This window comes from Phyllobates terribilis, unplaced genomic scaffold (genome assembly GCF_046119375.1).
Source record: "Phyllobates terribilis strain yellow unplaced genomic scaffold, ASM4611937v1 Scaffold_13__5_contigs__length_258822181, whole genome shotgun sequence".
NCBI classification, from domain to species: domain Eukaryota; kingdom Metazoa; phylum Chordata; class Amphibia; order Anura; family Dendrobatidae; genus Phyllobates; species Phyllobates terribilis.
Window position 1 is genome coordinate 39,739,386 of NW_027362773.1, and position 16,249 is coordinate 39,755,634.

A 16,249-nucleotide genomic window follows, 5' to 3' on the forward strand; every position below is an offset into this window, starting at 1 on the left:
GGGCCCTACTCTAACCTATTAAAATTTTCTTAAAATATCCAATACTCTTTTTAGATATATTTTTATTTAGTTTTCTTTAAGGGAATGTGTCATATACATTTTTTTTTAAAAATGACCAATAATACCACATACAGGGAATACTGCCACACCATGACCAGACCACATATTACCACAACATAGTGACCGAATAATACCACACAGAAGGGGGAAAAACTGCCACACCATGACCAGACCACATATTACCACCACATTACTAATATTACCACCACATTACTAATATTACCATAAGTGTCATTATGCACGGGAGCTCTATACATGGTATGTATAATGTAAGTGTCCAGGTAATCTAGTGATCACCAGTGACATTATACACAGGAGCTCTGTATATAGTGTCAGTGTACAGGTAATACAGTGATCATCAGTGACATTATACACAGGAGCTCTGTATATAGTGTCAGTGTACAGGTAATACAGTGATCACCAGTGACATTATACACAGGAGCCCGGTACATAGTATATAGTGTAAGTGTACATGTAATACACTGACTCACTGGTGACGTCTCTAGGTGAAGTCCTTCAGCTACGCTTTTCTCCTTCATCCAGCACAGACCGCCATTACGTCTTCCAGCCAGGACTCGTCTCTGCATAAAATAACACAGTTATCTAGAGCACATTCCCCAACTTCTACATTACGCAGCTGAATACAGACGTGTATCCACCATCAATATATGGTTAGTTATTATACAACCTACCATTCCAAATATAAATTGTAATCCACCACGGTGCCCCCATTAACTGTAAATAGGCACTTAATATATAATTTAATTAGAACCTCTACTCTTTCCGCCAATTTGTTACCAGTTACACTCCTGCATCCGCAACGCCCCCTACTCTATACTTCCTGCTCCCCGCATTCATTATTTACATGCACCCCCTGCCCCAATTCATTATATCATGTCCTGCTCTCCCCACCCCATCATCATTTACTGTCCCCCACCCCACATTCATTATGTGCAGCTCATTATCCCCCTACTCCCAATTCCCCCATGTGCAGCTCATTTTCTCCCAATTCCCCCATGTGCAGCTCTCACCCCCCCATGTGCACATCTCTCATCCCCCTCCCCCACATGTGCCCCTCTCTCATCCCCCTCCCCCACATGTGCACCTCTCTCATCCCACTCCCCCACATGTGCACCTCTCTCATCCCCCTCCCCCACATGTGCACCTCTCTCATCCCCCTCCCCCACATGTGCACCTCTCTCATCCCCCCCATGTGCACATCTCTCATCCCCCTCCCCCACATGTGCACCTCTCTCATCCCCCTCCCCCACATGTGCACCTCTCTCATCCCACTCCCCCACATGTGCACCTCTCTCATCCCCCTCCCCCACATGTGCACCTCTCTCATCCCCCTCCCCCACATGTGCACCTCTCTCATCCCCCCCATGTGCACATCTCTCATCCCCCTCCCCCACATGTGCACCTCTCTCATCCCCCTCCCCCACATGTGCACCTCTCTCATCCCCCTCCCCCACATGTGCACACCTCTCATCCCCCTCCCCCACATGTGCACCTCTCTCATCCCCCTCCCCCACATGTGCACCTCTCTCATTCCCCTCCCCCACATGTGCACCTCCCATTCCCCCCACTCCTAGTAAATTGTATTTAAAAAAAAAAAAAAACTTGTTATACTTACCCCCATGCGATCCCTGCAGAATCCTCGTCCAAATCGATGACACCAGGTTCTCCTGACTTCCGGTCATGTGACGGTGCCGTCACATGACCGGAAGTCAGAGAAATCATGACAGAGATGTTCCGGCCCCGGCGCTTAGCATGGGGCCGGGGGCCCCATGAGGAGAGAGACACACAAGAGGGGGGCCCCCAAGGGGGCCCCTACCGGCCGGGCCCCATACTGGAGTCAGGGCAGTCATGCCCTGATGGCGGCCCTGCTGGAGGCTGAAGGGGCCCCCTCTCCCTCGGGGCCCCCGTTCAATGAACCGGCTGCACGGGCGGTAGTTCCGCCCCTGTGTGTGAGGAGGAGAGAGTGCAGCGCGCCCGGGTCCCGGCCGGACATTTCAGAGCAGAGAGGGGGCGCCGGCGCCTGAGCACAGAAGAAACGCTGGGCGCTCCCTCTCTGCTCTTCCATAAGAAAAATACCGACGGGGAGGGAGCCAGCGCAGCGCCCCCCTTCACTCTCAAGTTTGAGGCGCCCTGTGCAGTTGCACAGCTGGCACGCCCCAAAGGCCGGCCCTGATTGCAGGTCATTGTTCTTTTTTTAGTTTAAAGGTCCTATAGTGTAGTATTCTATTTGTGTAATTTTCCAGCCAAGTGGAATGGAGGGATTATGGAGGGGAAAGTTTTCCTAGTTTACTTTCTAAATAGCATTCATTAGAGAATGAACATAGAAAAAAAAGAAGATTATCCAGAATCAAAGAGCCTGCATGTATTCTTAAAATGTCACCAACCTTGTTTTTGGGATGTGTCAGGTACTGCAGCTCACCCCCATATGTCTTATAAACATACATACATATGTATCTACAATGTATGATTGCTGGGGGGGTCTGGCTGTTAAGACCTCCACCAATCGTAAGAATGGAGGGACCATAGTAGCCAGTATGAATCTACAGTGATCATGTATGACTACCATTCCTAGACAGTGAATGAAGCTGGGGTCGTACATGTGATTTACTTCACAATTCACATAGGGGACCCCTGTTCTCATAATCTCTAGGGGTCAGACACTTTTCCGAGAGTGTACACCTACAGGAGGTGGACACTCAGACGTAGTAGACTGCATCTGAGTGTCCACCTCCTTTAAGCGTACACTCCCAAACAAAGTGCACAGCAGAGCTCACGTTTGCTCTGCCATCACCATTACATTCTATTGGCCCCATCGGTGCATGCGTCCGGACCACATTTTGTGGGGGATTTTGGACATATGCCCCGATGGGGACACAGAACGTGATGTGAAAGCACCCTAAGTTCTTTTTATCATCAGGGTCCACTCTCTCTCTTTGTCTCCTATAGAGTGTAAGCTCTTATGGTCAGTGGGGTCCTCTCTCTCTCTTGTGTAGAGTGTAAGCTCTTATGGTCAGTGGAGTCCTGTCTCTCTCCTGTAGAGTGTAAGCTCTTATGATTAGCATGGTCTTCTGTCTGTCTCCTCTAGAGTTTAAACTATTACTGTCAATGGGGTTCTCTCTCTCCTCTTTCCCCAATATGTATTTTATGAGCAATTACAAGCTTTTCCAGTTTTGTAGATTTGCACAATTTATTCTCTGCAAATCACATTTCTTAGGGAAATTTTGTGGTTGGCAAATGTGAATTTCAAAATTTTTGCTCATTTCTATTTAACCCCTTTACAACCCAAGGTGGTTTGCACATTAATGACCAGGCCAATTTTTACAATTCTGACCACTGTCACTTTATGAGGTAATTACTCTGGAACGCTTCAACGGATCCCCCTGATTCTGAGATTGTTTTTTTGTGACATATTGTACTTCATGATTGTGGTAAAATTTCTTTGATATCACTTGCGTTTATTTGTAAAAAAAAATGGAAATTTGGCGAAAATTTTGAAAATTTTGCAATTTTCAAAATTTAAATTTTTATGCCCTTAAATCAGAGAGATATGTCACACAAAATAATTAATAAATAACTTCCCACATGTCTACTTTACATCACAATTTTGGAACTAACATTTTTTTTTATTGGGGAGCTATAAGGGTTAAAAGTTGACCAGCGATTTCTCATTTTTCCAACAAAATTTACAAAACCAGTTTTTTAGGGACCACATCATATTTAAAGTCACTTTGAGGTGTCTTTATGACAGAATATACCCAAAAGTGACAACATTCTAAAGACTGCACCCCTCAAGGTGCTCAAAACCACATTCAAGAACTTTATTAACCCTTCAGGTGCTTCACAGGAATTTTTGGAATGTGGAAGAAAAAAATTAATATTTAACTTTTTTCACAAAAATGTTACTTAAGACCCAATTTTTTTTATTTTCGCAGGGGTAACAGGAAAAAATAGACCCCAAAATTTGTTGTGCAATTTCCCCTGGGCACGCAGATACCCCATATGTGGGCAAAATCTACTGTTTGGGCGCACGGCAGGGTTCGGAAGGGAAGGAGCGCCATTTGACTTTTTGAATGTAAAATTTGCTTGAATAATTAGCAGACGCCATGTTGCATTTGGGGAGCCCCTGATGTGCCTAAACGGTGGAAACCCCCCACAAGTGACAACATTTTGGAAACTAGACCCCTCAGGGAACATATCTAGATGTGTCGTGAGCACCTTGAACCCCCAGGTGCTTCACAGAAGTTTATAACATTGAGCCATAAAAATAAAATTTTCACATTTTTCCCACAAAAATGTTTTTCAGCCCCCACTTTTGCATTTTCATAAGGGTAACAGAAGAAATTGCCCTATGCAGTTTGTTGTGCAATTTCTCCTGAGTTAGCAGATACCCCATATGTGGAGGAAAACCACTGTTTAGGCACGTGGCAGGGTTCGGAAGGGAAGGAGCGCCATTTGACTTTTTAATTGTAAAATTTGCTTGAATAATTAGCGGATGTGCCCCTGATGTGCCTAAACAGTGGAAACCCCCCCAAAAAGTGACACCATTTTGGAAACTAGACCCCTCAGGGAACTTATCTAGATGTGTGGTGAGCACCTTGAACCCCCAAGTCCTTTACAGAAGTTTATAACATGAAGCCGTGAAAATAAAAAAATTAATAAGCAAACATCAACAATTCAGGAATTATTTTTTTTGTTATTTTTTTAATCTACTCCGCGTGTGGTAAAATTGATAATGTAGCTTTATTCTTCGGTTCAGTACATTTACAGCGGTACCACCACATTTATATCGTTTTTCTATGTTTTGGCACTTTTACACAATAAAACCTATTTTATAGAAAAAATATTTTTTTGCATCGCTTTATTCTGAGAGCTATAACTTTTTCATTTTTCGGATGATGGAGCTGTATGGAAGCTTGTTTTTTGCGGGACAAGATGACGTTTTCAGCGGTACCATTTTTATTTATATTCGTTTTTTTGATCGCGTGTTATTCCATTTTTTGTTTGACGGTATGATGATAAAGTATTGTTTTTTGCTTCGTTTTTTATTTTTTATTTTTACCGTGTTCACTGAAGGGGTTAACTAGTGAGACGATTTTATAGGTCAGGTCATTTTGGACGCGGCGATACCAAATATGTGTACTTTTTGTTTGTTTGTTTTTTTTCATAATAATATTTATTGATGGGTACATTATATTTTTATTTTTGGTGGATTATTTTTTTTATTTTTTTTATATTTTTACAATTTTTTTTTACATTTTTTTTTCACTTTCTTAGTTTTTTTTACTTTTTTACTTTGTCCCACTATGGGACTTTCACTTTTTTTATTCTGATCGCCTGCATAGCATAGGAATGGAGCACCATCCCTGTGCCATGCAGGCAGTCAGCGCTGCACAGTGAGAAGATTGTTTGCTCATGTACTTCGCATGACCAAAAAATCTTCCTGCTGTCTGGTGACCCGGATGTTGTCATGACAACATCGGGTCATTACCATGATGACATCGGGTCGTCATGGCAACACCCGGGAAGCCGCGGCAGATAGCGCTGGAGGCTGGAAGAGGAGGTGAGTATTGCGATCACCTCCCCTTAGCCACCGCAATGCTGCGATTGACTTCGATCGCAGCATTGCGGGGGTTAATGTGCCAGGAGTGGTGCGGGACCGCTCCCTGCATATAGTACCGGGTGTCAGCTGTGACAATCAGCTGACACCCGGCGGCAATCGCGCCCGCACAGCCTGTGTGCGCGTGCGATCGCCATGACGTACTAATACGGATCAGGCTCTTAAGTCCCAGGGCACAGACGCGTATTAGTACGTCATGGGCTTTAAGGGGGTTAATCACCTATCCCTTGGAATAACCACTTTAAGTAAATCAGTCTGAGCTGCAACAGAGGACTTAACCCAAGAGATAGAGAAATCAGACTCCTTTATCTAACCCTGGATGACTGCTCTATTTTTGGGAGGAAAATTGTACTCCATGGTAAAAACTATAGCAAAAAAGATTGACTGCATATCCAATTATTCTGCATTGATCTACTGTGGAAAAGAAAAACTTGAACATGCAATTAGTTAACATTTTGAACAGAAATTTTCTGGAGTAGCTGTGAGCTGATACATTGTTAGTGGGTCCCTAATCTGTAGAGTTTAGCTCTGTGAACTGATCACCAATGTGACAATGTGCCAGCAGAGGGAGTGAATCATATTCCCTACAGAATGTATAGCAAAGACACCAGTGCTCTGGGCCACATTATCCCACATCCCCAGTACCACAGCAACAATGGCCACCACACAGTACCAACACCAAGTGAAGTTATTTTAAGATTCTCAAGAAATGGTGACACAAACAAAATATTTTTTTTGACAAGGTACTAAATTTTCTTTAATCACTAAAATATAATACAATACCTTATAAGTTTGGTATCTCTGTAGTTGAACTGACTTGGAGAATCATATTTCTGTATCCTTTTTTAATGCACAGTGAAACAACAAACCCCCTAAAATACATGGTGGAAGAGTGCTTTTTTTTTTCCTTCACTGTTTCACTCCAGTTGGAATTTTTTCCCTATTTTTTTCATTGTTCAATTAATTATACAGTAAAATGAATAGTGTCACTCAAAACTACATGTCATAAAAAAGCCCTCATGTGGCTATGTCAATTCAGAACAAAAAAAGGTTCTTGGAACAAGAGTAGAAAAAAAAATCTAAATTTAAATGGCTGGGATTTTAAAGGATGTATATTGCTGCTAGTCTGCTGATAGGATTTTTTTTTGCTTACATTTATTTGCTCGAACATTGTCAATAATATCCTCAGACAATGGCAGAGACTGCCTGTAGGCAAGAGAAGTTCTGCTTCTAAAAGCAAAAGGTTTTTTGCCCAAATAGTTCCAAAAATATCATTGTTCCCCTTAAAATGATTGTTTGATTCTTTTCCTAAAGTAGTATACTTCCTGAGAGGAAATGTATAATTGCATAAATAGGCCACCATGTATCACAGAGGAACTCTCTGCAGCACTGAGACTAATGGTGGGAGGAAGGAGGTGCCGCTGCAGCTTCTGTCTCTCTATCATTCGCTCTCCCTTTCTCTCCTTCTCTTTCTCTAACCTTTTCATAATACTAATGCTTTAATGTTTCTGAATATTGACTTTTTGGCAATATGTTTTATAGTGTTAAGAAATTGAACCATTTATTATATGGTAAGTGACTGTCAGTTGAGTAATCGACATTGAGCAATCTAAATATATAACAAACACAAAAAAACTTCCATTCCATTTGTTACCATGTTCTGTACAACCTGATTCACCTACATGTTCACTTTCATCTTAAAATAGATATAAATACATGTAATCTGATAATTTGTACAATAACAATAGTAGAGTAGTGAGCACTCCCAGCTTCATTTGTACATCAGTAATTATATGTGATTATTTCAACTGCTCCCCTTTCTGATGTAGGATTGCACAATGCTTCTCGTCTTTATATATTTAGTTAAAAAATAACTAACTGGTGATTAATTAAGTCGATTGTTGAGTTGAATGAGAATCTCATATCTGGCAAATAGACTCCATTATCTCCAAGTTGTCGTAGCATTTATGTTGGTTGACAATCCTGTCTTGGTCCGTGAAGCATCCAAACCACTCTCCAGTGTAAGACTCACCCAAATACGTCACGGGAATATCTTCACATTCTCAGGCCCACGCCATATCTTCTGGTCTCCAGTCCACCATCAATTTCCTGCAGAGAAACTATTTTTGCCTCCAGTTCACCAGTCTGAATATCCAAGCCTGTGCCAGCCTTCAGTAATTCATAACTCTTCTCAGGAAGTACAGACCTCAAGTCTTATAGCACAGGCCAATTGCAGCTTCAATCCGCAGAGATCAGCAATCTCCCCCTTTGGCACCAATCCTCCCTTGTACTCATTCTTGACTGCTACTCTCAGCAGCTCCATTGTGACCATGTTATGGTACACCACTCACATTACCCAGCAACACCAGGCTCTTCCTGGGCTTATTCCACAATCTATACTTCCCCAGAGCCCTGGGATTATTTCAGCCAGCTATAGCAACCCATCGTGGGTAACCTACAAAGAAGTCAAAGTCATGTACCTAGTAAATATAGGCACAAAGCACACAACAATACACATGGAAGATGGTGGAAAACTGGTTTGCTTTCTAATTTGTATGTTTGAGCTAAAATTATCTCCAGACAGATCCTTGTCCCAGTGAACACTTATTTTATTTATATGTTAAGTGGGACGCACTCATGCCCATTGGACTTTGATTTTTCATGATGTCAAGGTGTTTAGGCTGGGTATGTTGCCCACAAGATATTATGTAAAAATTGTACCATTGATGCTTCATTGCATAAAGTATTTTTGTTTTGCAAACTGGTGCCAGAATCCCACTGTTGATGTTGTGACAAGGGGTTAAATCCTAGGAATGCCTGAAGAGAAGTGAGTGACATGTTGTGAGGCAAAGCAGTGAGTGTCTGACAACAAGCAATGTGATAGTCTTAGTGGAAAAGAGGGAAGGAGGAAGACTTTTTTACCCCCAAGAGTCAGTCTGTGTAGAGATAGAAACCCATAGTGTGGAAGGCACAGAGAAGCAGTCCTTATTCCCAAAAGTGATGTAGTTCCCGACCAAGAACAACTGTACTGAGAGCCATGGTTTTGCAGCTGATGGCACTCAGGTTTTACAAGATAGGCCAAACTGGGTAAGAAACAAGAGATCAGAAGGGGACTGGCCTGAAACTGTGGGGCAGGTAGGCAAAGGAAGATTGTTTGGAAATACCATCAAAGTGTAAGGGCCGGAATTTGGTGAACACCACCGTTGTGTAAAATTAAAAGCGTGGATGGCACTGAGATCCAGAGTGTCAGAGACCTGCAACAGGAGGTGGGGTGACAAAGAAATGCACCCCAAGAAATCCACTAAGTGACAAAAAGGCTGCATAAGTTTTGTACGAATGTTGAAGTTTGAAATGTGTAAAGTATCGTACCTCCGTATAAGGTACCTGGGAATAAACCAAGATATTTTTAAGAATCCTGTGTTAGGTAAATGTCTAGTCAGAAAATCCAGATACTCTGCCTGACTACAAGGGATGCAGTCACCAATCCTACCGCTTTCCTTACACTTTCACACTCCATATGCAATAAACGGACAATGAATAGTGAACCATCCTTACAAGTTTTAAAGAATGAGAACATCCTGGATGAGATTTGGCTGCACAGATCAAGTCTACACCAGAGTATCCACAGAAGAGATTAATAATCACTTTCCTTATGAAATAATTATGTAAATCCTTGGAAACAAGAAGCTAAAGAAGGTACAGATACAAATATTAACTACCAAGTACATGTAGTGCTTAACCCCAACATTATCTTAGTTGCAAGTCATAATTACCTAAAATAAGTCTTTTGAATAGACAGAGTAATCAGATAACACATACCTTATACATAAGGTCCAAAATATATGGGCAGGTATACAATATATCTGTATATACACACAATAGAAAAGTAAATCTTAGGTGAATAATCCAAAACAATTTGCACTGCACAATCTACAGTAGTTCGGTAACATCAGTCAGTCAGGTCAGTTTGTCATCTTACCCATTATAGTCAATGGCCATTGTTACATGCACGCCGCTAGTTTTAGATAGGGCGCGACAGGTCTCATGAATTCTTGGAATCCTGGGGAACCATTACTCAGGGCGACCATACATTGCAGCTTTCCCAGGCATAGGATGTATTCACTTTCTGGCACAGACACACTTAACAGAGTCCTCATGAACAGGTGAACAGTAGAATTTAATATAGGAGAACGGCCAGTACAAATCAAGTCCATTACAGCAACAGGCTTTATCTTATTCAACATCAAACAGCTTCTTCACAAAGGCATATTAGTACACAGCATTCTTTATAGCACAGTGAGATGGAGGGGGGGGTTGCTGAGGGAGATGATCCTTGTGACACAATTCCTTCCAGTCCTTATCTTCCTGCTCAATGATAGAGTTCCTCATCTAGCAGTACAGGGTATCTGACCTTAGCCCAGCTTCACTCTTTATTTGAATTTTGTTCCACCATGGTTCACTTGCCTGAACTCCTGTGAGATAAAGAGCGCACTCCAATCATCTCTTTGGCTGCTGCCAGAATAGTAAACAACTTCTCCACAATCCCCCTGGGGCTCTGCTAACCACTCCCTGTCTACTGTGATAGTGTTAACCCCTCTAGTTGCTGGATGCTTCTGAAGCAAACCACTTCCTGTCTCCTGTGATTGCGTTAACTTTTCTAGTGTCACGGGTGTATCAGAGGTGACAGACAGTCGCCCTGCCGTTGGTTGCACGAGATCTCTACATTTGGCATTACAGACATCTTCTTAGATGAGAGGCTGTCTTTAGGAACCAGCGGCTACCTCCCTCTGGTAATTAGCTCCCTGGCCTGGGTGTATATATACCTGGTGTATCTGAGAGAGAGATGCCAGCTATATTCATTTCTACTTGTGAAGGCTTAGCAAGAGCAGTACTTTGTCCTCTCTGGAGCTTGAGGCTGAGTTCACATTTGTCTGGAGTCATCTAAAGCTAAGCATTCTTCCCCTGTTTGTCTACCCTTGTTGTTTATAGAGTTTAGGGGAGATCAACTAGTGCTAATCTCCTCCCATCCCTAGACTTAGCCATACGCCAGGGAAAGAGAGGGCGAGGCACGCGTGCGGCGATTGCTGAAGAGGCAATATAGGGATGGTAGTTGAGACAGGGTGACACTAGATCAGACTAGGAGGTCTCCTCTCACCCCTTTCCCTAATATCTGGTTTCCCTTTCCCTCTGTGTTGCACTAAGTCTTTCTCACACCTGGCGTGACATCTAGCTGCTGGATGCTTTTGAAGCAACAGCACTACTTTTGCATGTCACACCATCCTTGCTGCAACCTTGATAAAGTAGCCCACAGGGGGCAAAGTGGTATGGCACTCTTCTAGTGCAAACCCCACACATTGAACATTGGCGACATATCCTAGTAATATCTTTTAAATTTACTTTATGCATTCCAATAACCCAAAATTCACAAAAAAATTAGATATTTTGGCATAATTTGCAAAATAGAATGGTCTTTTGTGACATGCACCGTATTTATTATGCATTTTAGACACTTTTAATAACATGTCCGACAAGGGATGTGGTTTCCATGAAAGGAGTGTGGTTTATCAGATAAATGGGTGTGACATATCGGACACAATTTCTCAAAATTGTGGCATACATTTTTGGCACAAAGTAAGTCACTTAATAGGTGGTGTAAACTTAGACTAGCCAGTCTTCAAATTAGCCAGATTCATCGGATAACATGAACCATTTAGCTAAATTTGGCAAATTTTTAGACTGGCTAGTCTAAGTTTGCAATGTCTAAAAATTACACAGTATTGAAAAACATGTCCTACTGTATTATACCGTTTAAGTGGTGAAAAAAAGCAAAAAAAAAAGATTGACAAATGATATGCTTGCTGATGTTTTAGAGAAGATAGATAGATAGATAGATAGATAGATAGATAGATAGATAGATAGATAGATAGATAGAACCCAAGGAGAGGAACTGCATTGTTAGCCCGGTGAGGGTTTGGCTAAAGGTTATGGAAAGCAGTAAAAGAGAAATGAAACCTGGCACCACAATAGGAAGTCTATTTTATATACAGAATATTATTCCTACAATTACTGTTTTCTCTCCTACAGGGAAGATCCAGTATTTGCCTGTAAAGATATCTTGCTTTTTGTTACACCATTAACACTTTTCCTTGTGCGTCATGCATGACTTACAAGATATGTGACAATGTCTTCAGCTACTTTCATGTCATGACAGAGATGTTTGGTATGTGGGAGTGCTGGAAAAAAAAAGAAAGCAACAATAACCTGACGTCTGTACATTGGACTACAGATATATTAATACCAGGCTGCCGGTATTAATAACCACTCCATCTACAGTATATATTGTGTTAGGTCATCGTAAAGAAGGACACAATTTAATCAATAGCAGAGCATATGTAGTTTATGTTATCAATTGTGTTGTTTTATACTTTTAAAATTATCACTGGAAACTAGTGTTGAGCGAACATGCTCGACACTGCTCGGTACTTGCCCGAGCATCACGCTACTCGGGATGTTCGGCGAGCACCGAGCATTTCCGGGTTACTCGGGTGGGAGCTCGGGTCTCCGCCCTGCATGTTTGGCGCTCTTTACAGAGCCAATGAACATGCAGGGATTGCCAGCCTGTCACTGTAATTCTGCAGCCATGTTGGTTGTGGGCATTACAGTGATTGGCTGGCCGCACAGCGTCACCTCGAGTATTTAAAACCGGGCGCCGCCATTTTGGACACAGTCGCTCCGGATTAGACAGTGTAGCGACAGCCCTGCTGATTTAAATGCTGCATTACAGTCCTGTGTGCTACTGTTGCTGAAATTGCTGGACTTAGCACCAGGTGTCGGGGGCCAGGAAAAATCCTATTTTTTTCATCTAAATCCTCCTTTTTTTTTCCTCCTTCACACTGTACAAATACCCGTCTTATTAACCTTTTAGTGTGCCCCCCCCCCCCCCAAAAAAGCGTGTCTGATTTTTCAGACACAAATATAACTGTTGAAAATAGTCTGGTGTAGGCTAGAGAAACAGAAGTGTTGTTTTGCACTTCCATGGTTCAAACCTCTGTATTATCCATTTTGGGCCAGTTCTATCTAAAAAAAAAACAGTTTGAGTGTGTCGCTCACTGTTCAGCCGCAAATCTATATATTTAAAAAAGTCTGGTATACCCCAGTAAACAATAACTGTGGTTTTGCCATCCCACGGTAAAAAATCTCTATTATTCAGGTTTTGGTATATTTTCCGTAAAGAAAAACAGTAGTGTCTCCTGACTGTTGTGACACAAAAATATATCTGTTGAAAATAGTCTTGTGTAGGCCCGACATCCCAGTGTGGTTTCGCAGTTCCATGGGTCAAATCGCTGTACTATCCAGTTTTGGGCCTTTGGTATCTAAAAAAAAAGCAGTTTGAGTGTGTCGCTCACTGTTCAGCCGCAAATATCTCTATTTAAAAAAGTGTGGTATACCCCAGTAAACAATAACTGTGGTTTTGCCATCCCACGGTAAAAAATCTCTATTATTCAGCTTTTGGTAGTTTTTTCCGTAAAGAAAAACAGTAGTGTCTCCTGACTGTTGTGACACAAAAATATATCTGTTGAAAATAGTCTTGTGTAGGCTCGACATCCCAGTGTGGTTTCGCAGTTCCACGGGTCAAATCGCTGTACTATCCAGTTTTGGGCCTTTGGTATCTAAAAAAATCGCAGTTTGAGTGTGTCGCTCACTGTTCAGCCGCAAATATCTCTATTTAAAAAAGTGTGGTATACCCCAGTAAACAATAACTGTGGTTTTGCCATCCCACGGTTAAAAATCTCTATTATTCAGCTTTTGGTAGTTTTTTCCGTAAAGAAAAACAGTAGTGTCTCCTGACTGTTGTGACACAAAAATATATCTGTTGAAAATAGTCTTGTGTAGGCCTGACATCCCAGTGTGTTTTCGCAGTTCCACGGGTCAAATCGCTGTACTATCCAGTTTTGGGCCTTTGGTATCTAAAAAAAAAAGCAGTTTGAGTGTGTCGCTCACTGTTCAGCCGCAAATATCTCTATTTAAAAAAGTGTGGTATACCCCAGTAAACAATAACTGTGGTTTTGCCATCCCACGGTAAAAAAATCTCTATTATTCAGCTTTTGGTAGTTTTTTCCGTAAAGAAAAACAGTAGTGTCTCCTGACTGTTGTGACACAAAAATATATCTGTTGAAAATAGTCTTGTGTAGGCCCGACATCCCAGTGTGATTTCACAGTTCCACGGGTCAAATCGCTGTACTATCCAGTTTTGGGCCTTTGGTATCTTAAAAAAAGCAGTTTGAGTGTGTCGCTCACTGTTCAGCCACAAATATCTCTATTTAAAAAAGTGTGGTATACCCCACTAAACAATAACTATGGTTTTCCTCTTCCACGGTTCTAATCTACTCTTTATTACCCTTTTTCCATTGATAGTGCAAGTGTAAGCTATTTTACTTCATTTACAATGGGCAAGGCGCGTGGCAAGGGACGTGGAAGTGGACGTTCTGGTGATGGTTCGTGCAGAGGACGGGGCTGTGGCCAAGGTGAAAATGTGCCACAACCAACAGCCACATCTTCTCGCTCCCACTTCTTGACCGAATTACTAGGGAAGCACAGAACAACACGAGTATTGAGAACTGATCAGTGTGAACAGGTTATTAATTGGATAGCAGGTAATACTTCCAGTTACCTGGGCACCACCACCTCCGGTCTGTCTTCCACACGGTCAACTCTTAGTAGCCGTGAGTCTTGACCGCATTCTCCTCCTCACCGTGATGCTCCTTCCTCCCACCATGTCGAGTGTCGTCAGACAGCAAGTGATCCCACACTTGGACACTCTGAAGAGCTGTTCACTGGTCCATTTCCATACTTGGGCCCCTCGCCTGATACGCTTGAAGTGGTGGAAGAGGAGATCCCATGTTGCGATGCCCAAATATTTGAACAATCACGGCCACAGGAAGTCGACGTTGGCAATCTGTCACAAGAGGTGGACGATGACGAGACACAATTGCCAGGAAGTGAGGAGGAGGATCGTGGTGCGCAAGTGGAAGAGGAGGAGGTGGTGGATGATCTAGTAACTGACCCAACGTTGAAGGAGGACATGCAGAGTGAGGCCAGCAGCACACAGGGGGAGGGAGGCAGAGTACCCCAACAGGCAGGAAGAAGCAGTGTGGTGGCCGCAGACAGAAGGCAGGCAACCGTTCCCCGTAACACCGACACGAGGGACGTTGCCAGTACAAGCGGTAGGTCTTCCAGAGTCTGGAATTTTTTTAAAGACTCTGCTGATAACCACAAAAAGGCCATATGTTCCACCTGCCATGCCAGCATCAGCAGGGGTGACAAAACTACCAGCCTGACCACCACCAGCATGATCAGGCACATGGCAGCAAAGCACCCGACTTTGTGGGGCGAAACCCAGGGTCCACGACCAGTGTCAGCGGGTGTCACCACTGCTTCTTCCTCTGTTGTGCGTGCAATAGAACCCCCTGTTGTGTGTGCAAGGCAATCCCCTGTCCATACCCCATGTAAAGATGCCCCCTCCTCTCAGTCTTCACTTGTTATGGCAGTTTTTCAAGAAACAGCATCAACGTCCACGTCCACGTCCCACCACAGCGTTCAATTGTCCATATCCCAGACCTTTGAACGAAAGTGGAAATTCACAGCTAACGCCCCACAGGCCACAGTCCTAAATTCGCACATTTCACGACTGCTTGCGTTGGAAATGCTGCCTTTTAGGCTGGTGGAGACGGAATCCTTCTGCAATCTTATGGCTGTGGCCGTCCCTCGGTACTAGGTCCCCAGCCCACACTATTTTGCCCGGTGTGCCATCCCCGCACTACACAAGCACGTTTCCCAAAGCATCTGCCGTGCCCTCAACAATGCAGTTACTGGGAGAGTCCACCTGACAACGGACACGTGGACAAGTGCTTGTGGCCAGGGACGGTACATCTCTCTGACGGCACACTGGGTAAACATAGTGGAAGCCGGGACCCAGTCGGACCTTGAGACGGAACACATCCTCCCCACACCGAGGATTACGGGCCCTATGTCAGTCAGAGTTGCCCCCACAGTGTACAGCTCCTGGGCATCCTCCTCCTCCTCCTCCTCATGTTCAGCCTCCATCTCTGATATCACCACATCAGTTACAAGCTGGAAGCATTGCAGTACTGCCTCCGCCAAGCGGCAACAGGCTGTGCTGAAACTCATAAGCTTAGGTGATAAACCTTACGCTGCTTGTGAGTTGTGGACAGCTGTGGAAGAGCAGGCAGATCTGTGGCTGAGACCGCTGAACCTACATCCCGGCATGGTCGTGTGTGACAATGGCCGTAACCTGGTGGCGGCTCTGAGGCAAGGTGAGATCACACACGTACCATGCCTGGCTCATGTGCTTAACCTCATGCTTCAGCGGTTTCTTAAATCGTACCCCGAGTTGCCAGATCTGCAAGTGAAAGTACGACGCCTGTCAGCTCATTTTCGCAAGTCGGCTACAGCTTCCGCCGCCCTTGCTGTGTTGCAGCAGCGTTTGCTGCTTCCGGCACACCGACTGGTGTGTGATGTCCCCACACGTTG

At 43.4% G+C, this 16,249-nt stretch overlaps 1 protein-coding gene across 2 annotated transcripts in view; it reads left to right on the forward strand.

Annotated features, from left to right (window-relative positions):
• The window catches only part of ANO3 (anoctamin 3), a 955,742-nt gene that overhangs the window by 861,550 nt on the left and 77,943 nt on the right, over window positions 1-16,249 (forward strand). The gene's annotated exons all lie outside the window — the stretch shown is intronic.